The sequence below is a fragment of the Macaca fascicularis genome, chromosome 7 (genome assembly GCF_037993035.2).
Source record: "Macaca fascicularis isolate 582-1 chromosome 7, T2T-MFA8v1.1".
NCBI lineage: Eukaryota > Metazoa > Chordata > Mammalia > Primates > Cercopithecidae > Macaca > Macaca fascicularis.
Window position 1 is genome coordinate 20,092,518 of NC_088381.1, and position 10,161 is coordinate 20,102,678.

Below are 10,161 nucleotides of genomic sequence, written 5' to 3' on the forward strand. Positions count from 1 at the left end.
CACCACTGCACTCCAGCCTGGGCAACAGAGCGAGACTCTGTCTCTAAAAAAATTAAAAATAAATAAATAAAATTATTGTATAATTTTATACTTCCACTAACAACATATTAGAGTTTCAGGTGCTCCACATTCTCACTAACATTTGGTTTGTCAGTGTGAAGTGATATCTCATGCTTGTTTTTTTCTTTTTTTTTTTTTTGAGACGGAGTCTCGCTCTGTCGCCCAGGCTGGAGTGCAGTGGTACGATCTTGGTTTACTGCAAGCTCCGCCTCCTGGGTTCACACCATTCTCCTGCCTCAGCCTCCCAAGTAGCTGGGACTACAGGTGCCCGCCACCACGCCCAGCTGTATTTTTGTGCGTGTAATTTTTAGTAGAGACGGGGTTTTACCATATTAGCCAGAATGGTCTTGATCTTCTGTCTTCCCAAAGTGTTGGGATTACAGGCGTGAGCCACCATGCCCAGCCGTTTGTTTTTTTCTTGAGGCAGAATCTCACTTTGTCACCCCAGTTGGAGTGCGATGGCACGATCTCAGCTAACTGCAACCTCTGTCTCCTGGGTTCAAGCGATTCTTGTACCTCAGCCTCCCGAGTAGCTGGGATTACAGGCACACACCACCACCCCCAGCTAGTTTTTGTGTTTTTAGTAGAGACGGGGTTTTGTCATGTTGGCCAGGCTGGTCTTGAACTCCTGGCCTCAAGCGATCTGCCCACCTTGGCCTCTAAAAGTGCTGGGATTACATGCATGAGCCACCATGCCCAGCCTATCTTGTGGTTTTTAGTCAACTTTATACATCATTTACGTACAATTAAAATTGGGCCCTTTTTTTTTTTTTTTTTTTTTTTTTTGGAGACGGAGTCTTGCTCTGTCGCCTAGGCTGGAGTGCAATGGCGCAATCTTGGCTCACTGCAACCTCTGCCTCCCAGGCTCAAGTGATTCTCCTGCCTCAGCCCCACGAGTAGCTGGGATTACAGGCATGTGCCACCGTACCCAGCTAATTTTTTTTGTATTTTTAGTAGAGATGGGGTTTCACCATGTTGGCCAGGATGGTCTTGAACTCCTGACTGCAGGTGATCCACCCGCCTTGGCCTCCCAAAGTGCTGAGATTACAGGCATAAGCAACACGCCCAGTCATAATTGGGCCCATTTTAAGTGTAGAGTTTGATGAGTTCAATAAATGGATGCATACACATGCATCCATTTGTGCACATGCATGTGCAGGTGTGTGTAGCTATGACCCCAATCAAATACAGAACATTTCAATCACCCGAAAAGTTCCCTTGTGCCCTTTGCAATCAATTACCAGCCCTAGGCAATCATCTATCTGCTTTCTGTCACTGTAGATTAGTCTTGCCCATTCTAGAATTTCAGATAAACTTATCCATGCAGTATATACTGTGGCAACCATAAAAATGCACCACTGGGCTGGGCACAGTGGCTCACGCCTGTAATCCCAACACTTCAGGAGCCCGAGGCAGGTGCATTACCTGAGGTCAGGATTTCAAGACCAGCCTGGCCAACATGGCAAAACCCTGTTTCTACTAAAAATACAAAAAAATTAGCCGGGCGTGGTGGCCAGCGCCTGTAATTCCAGCTACTTGGGAGGCTGAGGCAGGAGAATTGCTTGAACCCGGGAGGCAGAGGTTGCAGTGAGCCGAGATCACACCATTGCACTCCAGCCTGGGCAACAAGAGCAAAACTCCATTTCAAAAAAAAAAAAAAAGAAAGAAGGAAAGAAAGGGAAGAAAGGGAAGAAAGGGAAGAAAGGGAGAAAGGGAGGAAGGAAGGAAGGAAGGAAGAAAGGAAGAAAGGAAGAAAGGAAGAAAGGAAGGAAGAAAGGAAGAAAGGAAGAAAGGAGGAAAGAAAGAAAGAAAGAAAGAAAGAAAGAAAGAAAGAAAGAAAGAAAGAAAGGAAGGAAGGAAGGAAGGAAGGAAGGAAGGAAGGAAGGAAGGAAGGAAGGAAGGAAGGAAGGAAGGAAGGAAGAAAAGAAAGAGAAAGAAAGAAAATGCACCACTGATATGTGCTTACAGAGAGCATAATTAAATGATGGCTCCACCTGCTGCCCTTCTGGATCTACCATCACATTTGCATTAAGGGCATGTTTCCCACAGGCTGATCCTAGCCAATGGTTAAGCACAGCAGGAATACAATGGCAGGCCCGTTCCTGTTAAGATGCAAGATTTCTTTAACAGGTGCCTCTGGTTTAAGGTCTCTTCCTTGGCATAGCCAAAACTTTCTTAGATAATTTTCTTAGATAAGTAGGATAAGGTTCTTCCTTTCCAATCCTCCTTTCTTCCCTCTCTCCTTCCACAGATGTCAGGCTTACATCTTAGTCTGAAGTCTCGCCCTGCCTTCTCCTGATTCTTCTTTGTAGTGTTTTAAAATATAGTCAGCCTTCCCTATATGGGGATTCTGCATCTGTGGATTCAACCAACCATGAATTGAAAATATTCAGGAAAAAAAGGATGGTTGCATCTGTACCGAACATTCACAGACTTTTTTTTTCTTGTCATTATTTCCCAAACAATACAACAATTTACATAGCATTTACATTGTATTAGTTATTATAGGTAATCAAGAAACAATTTAATGTATACGGGAGGGCCAGGAATGGTGGCTAAAGCCTGTAATCTCATCGCTTTGGGAGACCAAGATGGGAGGATTGCTTGAGGCCAGGAGTTCAAGACCAGCCTGTGCAAAATAGCAAGACCTCCATCTCTACAAATCAATCAATAAATTAAAACAAATTTTTTTTGACGCGGAGTCTTGCTCTGCTGCCCAAGCTGGAGTGCAGTGGCATGATCACAGCTCACTGCAACCTCAAGTGATCCTTTTGACTCAAGTGATCCTCCTGCTTTGGCCTCCCAAAGTGCTGGGATTATAAGTGTGACCTACCGTGCCTGGCCATAAATATTATTGAATGAATGAATGAATGAATGAATGAATTCCAGGCATTGTGCTAAGCATATTTAAAATGTTGTTCCACTTAATTCTTAAAATAATCCCTATAAGGTGGGGTGCTGTTATTATTTTAATTTTATAGATGAAGAAACTAAAGCACAGAGAAGATAAGCAAGTTGCCAAAGTTCACATAGTTGGTAAATAAGAAAGTCAGTTTTGCAGAAGCAGTTGTGTTTGAGTTCGGTCATATCCCTTAAATCCTTTGTGGAATGAGATGAACCTTTATTCCACAAATAAGGTAAAGGTAAATAAATAAACCCTTAGATAAGAATTCAGGAAAACAGAGTATTCAAGGAAAAATGAAGAGCCTAAACAAAAAATACAAGAATGAGAAAAAGGCAAGTGGTTCAGACTGACTGAAAAAAGGGTTACTACAGGATATTTGCAGCCAGGAGCAGTGTCTCACTCCCGTAATCCCAGTACTTTGGGAGGCCAAGGCGGGCAGATCACCTGAGGTGAGGAGTTCAAGACCAGCCTGGCCAAATAGTGAAACCCTGTCTCTACTAAAAATACAAAAAATTAGCCAGGTATGTTGGTGCACTCCTGCAATTCCAGCTACTCGGGAAGGTGAGGCAAGGGAATTGCTTGAACCTGGAAGGCGGAGGTTGCAGTGAGCTGAGATCATGCCACTGCACTCCAGTCTGGGTGACAAAGCAAGACTCTGTTTCAAAAAATAAATAAATAAAATTGGAAAAATAAAAACAGGATATTTGCAGGAGGTAATGTTGGAAAGGGAAGTTAGGGCATATTATGAAGGATCTTCAAGAAGGAACTGATAAGAAAGACACAAAGTATTTGTGATTTTGTGATACTGTAAAGGGAATAACATTTCTTCAACCCAAGCATTCCTTGAAAGAAAATAACTCCATTCTATGAATACTTTGGGGAAAAAAATGCAAAATATAATTCACATGAAGGTATGGACTAAAAACTAAGTTATATAGTTGGGTTTCAATCCTCTTTACCACTATCATCTCTACCACCACAGAGAAAATCCTTAGAGATCCCCGCAGTAAGAGGTAGCTTTGCTCAGATTAAAAGAAAAGATGGTATCAGAGGTCACAGCCAAACACTACCTTCCATCTCACAGGCTAATGGAATGGATAAGGAAAGATGGTATTGATAGATTAATTTTTTCACTTTTGGGAATCACTTTCTTAAACAAAAGAACGTGGGAAGTGAGGGAAGAAAAAGGGGAAATTTCTTCATTGTCCTTTGCAATGCTCTGCAGGTGGAAGATAAACCCAGTCCCATTGCTCTGCCCATTTACTTAATGTTAACAAATAATAATTAGAAAAATATTTATTGTGGGCCTCCTCTGTGGCCCAGACATAGTAATAAATGCAGACTTCTTCCCCATCTCAACCTTTTTAGATATTATTTTACTCAGTGCCTTTTTAAAGGTTATTTTACTCCATGCCTTTGCAGACAAACCAGCTGTTCAGGCTGAGGTGACCCTATGGCTGCTGGTATGCATTATGATCATAGTATTTCCCCCAAAAGCCAAGGATAAGCCTCTGACACAGCACTTCTGTAATCCAACACGCCTCTCTCTGTGTAAGAATGCTTTATAGGCAGAACTGAGTGCAGGGAGGGAATCTGAGCTGTATGCAGCTCCCTTTGGATATTTTGGTGGATAAAACCATGCAATCCAAAGAGCAGGGCTGGAGTTCTGCCAAATGAGCTCAGACCCCCAGAAAAACTAATGACATTCATCAGGCTAGAAGGGCCAGCATCTTTTCTTTATGAATTGCCAGAGCTGTCTTAAATCTTACAGAGACTTTAAGCATTGAAAGAATTATGATGTTTAGGCCTGGCGCGGTGGCTCAAGCCTGTAATCCCAGCACTTTGGGAGGCCGAGATGGGCGGATCACGAGGTCAGGAGATCGAGACCATCCTGGCTAACACGGTGAAACCCCGTCTCTACTAAGAAATACAAAAAATAGGCCGGGCGCGGTGGCTCAAGCCTGTAATCCCAGCACTTTGGGAGGCCGAGGCGGGCGGATCACGAGGTCAGGAGATCGAGACCATCCTGGCTAACACGGTGAAACCCCGTCTCTACTAAAAATACAAAAAAACTAGCCGGGCGCGGTGGCGGGCGCCTGTAGTCCCAGCTACTCGGGAGGCTGAGGCAGGAGAATGGCGTAAACCCGGGAGGCGGAGCTTGCAGTGAGCTGAGATCCGGCCACTGCACTCCAGCCTGGGTGACAGAGCAAGACTCCGTCTCAAAAAAAAAAAAAAAAAAAAAAGAAATACAAAAAATAGCCGGGCGAGGTGGCAGCGCCTGTAGTCCCAGCTACTCGGGAGGCTGAGGCAGGAGAATGGCGTAAACCCGGGAGGCGGAGCTTGCAGTGAGCTGAGATCTGGCCACTGCACTCCAGCCTGGGCGACAGCGCGAGACTCCGTCTCAAAAAAAAAAAAAAAAAAGAAAGAATTATGATGTTCTTCTCTCCCATGAACACATAATTCAATACGAGTGTAACTGGTTGCAAGTAAAGCTCTGATTTTTCATGAGGACAACTTTAATACTTTATTTTAAATGCCAGATATGAAATTATTTCCAGAAAAACTTAAGAGATGCCCTTCCCACTTTGTTAAAAGTGTGCTTAATTTACCTATTGGATAATTTATCACTATACATTATGAAGGCCTGGGGGTTGAGAATTCCCTAACTGGTTTAAACTTAGCCAATACTTTTCAAACCATTTCAGATTTATATGATCTTTTGCCTTGTGCCCACTCCAGTGCATAACCAAGGAAAGAGCCTATAATACTGCCTTCCTCTTGCATCTCTTCTAACTTCCTCTTTCAGTGGTGGATCCTTAGACACCTTTGACAATTCAAGGGTGCTTCATCACAAATAGTTCAAAAGTATTGGTCTGCCACTATATCTGCCAATTTTGCTTGACAAGACTGTGGAAGAAGCTACAGAATTGGAGAGCTCCCAAAAGATCATACTTGGTCATTCCACGGGGTCAACAGTTAAATGAAACAAAACAGGAAGCTCCATAGCCATCAAACACTATTACCTGTGTCTGACAATCATGCATATCACAGGTCCCTAATAATCCCCTTGAGGCAGGAGAATAGGGTCTGGAGACAGGGAGCCTTCACTTCAGCCTCTGACTGGTGGGAGCCAAGTCTTCATTTGCATAGGGTGTAACTTCACTTCAGCCTCTGACTGGTCACGGGCCAAGCCACCACTTCAGCCTCCAATAGGTGGCAGGCCAAGTCTTCACTTACATAGGATGTAATTAATAGGAAACCTCTAAAGGGTACTTAAGCCCCAGAAGATTTTTGCAACTGGGGCTCTTGAGCCACTTACTAGAGCCCACTCCCACTCTGTAGAGTGTACTTTCACTTCAATAAATCTACGCTTTTGTCTTCCATTGGTTAGTTTGTGCATTTTGTCCAATTCTTCTTTTTTGAGACGAAGTCTCACTCTGTCACCCAGGCTGGAGCAGAGTGGCACGATCTCCACTCACTGCAACCTCCACCTCCTGGGTTCAAGCAATTCTCCCGCCTCAGCCTCCCGAGTAGCTGGGATTACAGGTGCCCACCACCATGCCCAGCTAATTTCTGTATTTTTAATAGAGGTGGGGTTTCACCATGTTGGCCAGGCTGGTCTCAAACTCCTGACCTCAGGTGATCCACCCACCTCAGCCTCCCAAAGTGTTGGGATTACAGGTGTGAGCCACTGCACCCGGCTAGTCCAATTCTTTGTTCAATATGCCAAGAACCTGGACAACTCATAGTCAAGACCCTCCACTGGTAACACCCTTGGAAGAGCCTTTGAATAGCATCGTTTTACTACCAGGCTTCTGCCATAGCGCACTTCCTAAATTCAAAATAGGTTTTTAAATTCTTCATAATTCATATATGTATTTAATTTTTTAATCAGCCTTCTATGTCTTATGCATATGTATCAGAGCATTTTCTGTCTTTGTTATAAAATTCTGGGACACAGATGCTAATGCTCCACAGTTTTCTCTTTTTTTTTTTTTTTCTGTTTGAGATAGAGGCTTGCCCTGTTGACCAGGCTAGAGTGCAGTGGCGAGATCTCGGCCCACTGCAGCCTCTGCCTCCTGGGCTCAATTGATCCTCCCATCTCAGCCTCCTGAGTAGCTGGGACTACAGGCACGCACCACCACACCTGGCTAATTTTTGTATTTTTTGTAAAGATGGGGTTCCATTATGTGCCCCAGGTTGGTCTTGAACTTCTGGGCTCAAGTGATCCACCCGCCTCAGTTTCCCAAACAGCTGGGATTACAGATGCGAGCCATCACTCCTGGCCACAGTTTTCTTTATAGAGCACTTTGGACAGTGCTATGTGCAATTTAACATTTAAAAATATTTTCTGGACAAGGCGCAGTGGCTCATGCCTGTAATTTCAGCACTTTGGGAGGCTGAGGTGGGTGGATCATGAGGTCAGGACTTCAAGACCAGCCTGGCCAACATGGTGAAACCCCATCTCTACTAAAACTACAAAAATTAGCTGGGCGTAGTGGCGCAGGCCTGTAGTCCCAGCTACTCAGGAGGCTGAGGCAGAAGAATCGCTTGAACCTGGGAGGCAGAGGTTGCAGTGAACTGAGATCATGCCACTGCACTCCAACCTAGGCAAGAGAGCAAGACTCCATCTTAAAAAAAAAAAAAATTCTGGGCTGGGCACAGTGGCTCACACTTGTAATCCCAGTCCTTTGGGAGGCCAAGGCAAGAGGATTGCTTGAGGCCAGGAGTTTGGGACCAACCTGTGCAACACACAAAGACCCTGTCTCTACAAAAAATTTTTACAAACTAGTCCAGTGTGATAGCATGCATCTATAGTCCTAGCTACTCCAGAGGCTGAGGTGCAAGGATCACTTGAGTGCAGGAGTTTGAGGTTACAGTGAGCTACAATCATGCCACCGTACACCAGCCTTGCTGACAGAGCAAGACTCTCTCTAAATATATATACATATTCTGACAACATAATCATACTGGAATCATCACCCAGTAGAATGGCTGGAATACTGTTAACCAAGGAAAGAGAAGGATAATTGACAGACACCTATAGCCAATCTTTCAGTGACATTGTCAGCCTTTGGCAATGAGCCTGCAAAATACTCATCCAGCACACATAAGCAGTTTTAGTACTACCATAATCTACATTTGCACTATAATTAATAAAACCCAATTTTAGCAGGGCCTGAGATCACAAGGCTGAGTTTCTGCCCCTACCATCTAATCAGTGTGTGATCCTTCCCTATACCATTCAGATCTATTGTCTACTCTCTTTGTCAGACTTGATGAAAGCAGAATCTTTGGTTAACTACTGCTGACCTTTATACTGAGACCCTGTGCTAGTTAGAGGCCTCATCTCTACAGTTGCTATGGAAACTGTCCCTTTCTCCCCACAACCTATTCTGGCTCTCTGCCTCCACATGGTACTCTTTTTCTGATTGCAGAAGAGGAGGCCTGCACATCTCTCCAAGCTCTTTTCCAGATTCAGATCCACAAATAGTGGGGGGTGGGGTGGGGCAGAGGTACAGCGGAACACTGTCTCATGTGTCATAGTCATGAGACTAGAGGGTGAGGCATCCCCACCACCTGACATTCTACCAGTACTCTTATTTTCGCCTTTCTGCTGCAAAAAGGATTTTCAGGGCCATGTCCAAATTGGTTGCAGAGTGGACTGGCTGTTTTCCTGTAACACATGCTCCCTGGTAGGGACCAGGATTGCTGTAAAGTTTTTGTTTTGTTTTGTTTTGTTTCGAGACAGAGTCTCACTCTGTCACCCAGGCTGGAGTGCAGTGGTGCAATCTTGGCTTACTGCAACCTCCGCCTCTGGGGCTCAAGTGATTCTCCTGCCTCAGCCTCCCGAGTAGCTGGGATTACAGGCGTCCAACACCACGCCCAGCTTATTTTTGTATTTTTAATAGAGGTGGGGTTTCCCCATGTTGGCCAGGCTGGTCTTGAACTCCTGACCTCAAGTGAACCGCCCACTTTGGCCTCCCAAAGTGCTGGGATTACAGGCGTGGGCCACTGAGCCCGGCCACTGTGAAGTATTTAACATGCAGACACTGCCCAATTAGAATGTGGCTCACAGGAAGCCTTGCTGAATCTGGTACTGTGCTCCTTTCTTCCCTGTACTACCTCCAAAGCGAAGGCAAACGACAAAAAAAAAAAGTACTGCTGGAGCCCTAGGGTGAAATATAGGCGGTCCCACACATACATGCACAGAATGATTAGCTATCCTGGGTAAAAGAAGACTGGCGTGTGGAGGAGGTAGAGGTACACTGAGGAATGGGGGAGGCTAGACTAACAGCACATTTTTACAAAGATGTTCCAGTCAGTCATAAAACAGTGCAAGGCCTCCTCAGTCCTTTCCCAACCTCTCTGGTTTTGATCTTAGAACTGTCCACCTCTTCTTTGGGGCAAACATTGCCCCTTCTGTTTTAAGAACTCCCGGGAGCGGGGAGGGGGGAGTAATACAACAGTCTCCTGAGGGAGACCCGTCTCACTGTCACATCACTTGGAGATGGGAAGGTCTTTCCTAGGTTTTACTCAAATCCCCCTTGCTGCAGTCTGAGCTCATTGCACTCGAGTCCTGCACTCAGCAGAGATGGAGACTAGCCAGCCAACTGCTATCTTCAGAATAACAACTCACCAGGGACTCAAGGCCGGAAGGTCATTCTGTCCCCTCCAAAACTGCGCAGCCTTCCAGAGCACTCCCAGGGCCTGGGGCAAGGACAGGGAAGCCGAGGATTGAGACCTCGGGCAGGACCCAGGCAGGAAGTGACAAAAAACAAAAACGCCAAACAACGATAATACAGACACACAGACACAGATGGAGGCAACGATACAAACTCTAAGACAGACAGGGACAAGATGGCTCCCCTCAGTTCGGGCGAGGCTGCGGAATTGCCAGACAATACTTATCAGGGACACATCTTAACTAGAAGCTTCTTCCGGCGCCGAGGCAACCGCCTCGCCCCTCCAGTGGGTCCCCCAGAGACCCCACCCCCGCTCAAGTCTAAGTGGAAGCTCCCGGGGGTACTGGGGAGGGCGTGGTGGGAGGGAGGAGGCGGCCACCACCCTCCGGCCTGGCGAGACCGCAGAGCAGGAGCTTCCATCTCCGGCCCTGGCCCGCCCCTGCGGCGCCTGTGCCCCGCCCCCTGACAGGCAGCAGCCAATGAACGGCACCTGCCGCCAGCCTTTAAGAA

General features: G+C 45.8%; 1 protein-coding gene across 3 annotated transcripts in view; it reads right to left on the minus strand.

Moving 5' to 3' along the window:
• The window catches only part of TP53BP1 (tumor protein p53 binding protein 1), a 131,831-nt gene extending 121,756 nt beyond the window's left edge, over window positions 1–10,075 (minus strand). For all 3 annotated transcript variants that reach the window (XM_005559336.5, XM_015452725.4, XM_073995663.1), the window contains exon 1: window positions 9,606–10,075. The gene's annotated coding sequence lies outside the window, so the exon portion shown is untranslated. The remainder of the gene's footprint in view (window positions 1–9,605) is intronic.
• Window positions 10,076–10,161: the final 86 nt, after the last annotated feature.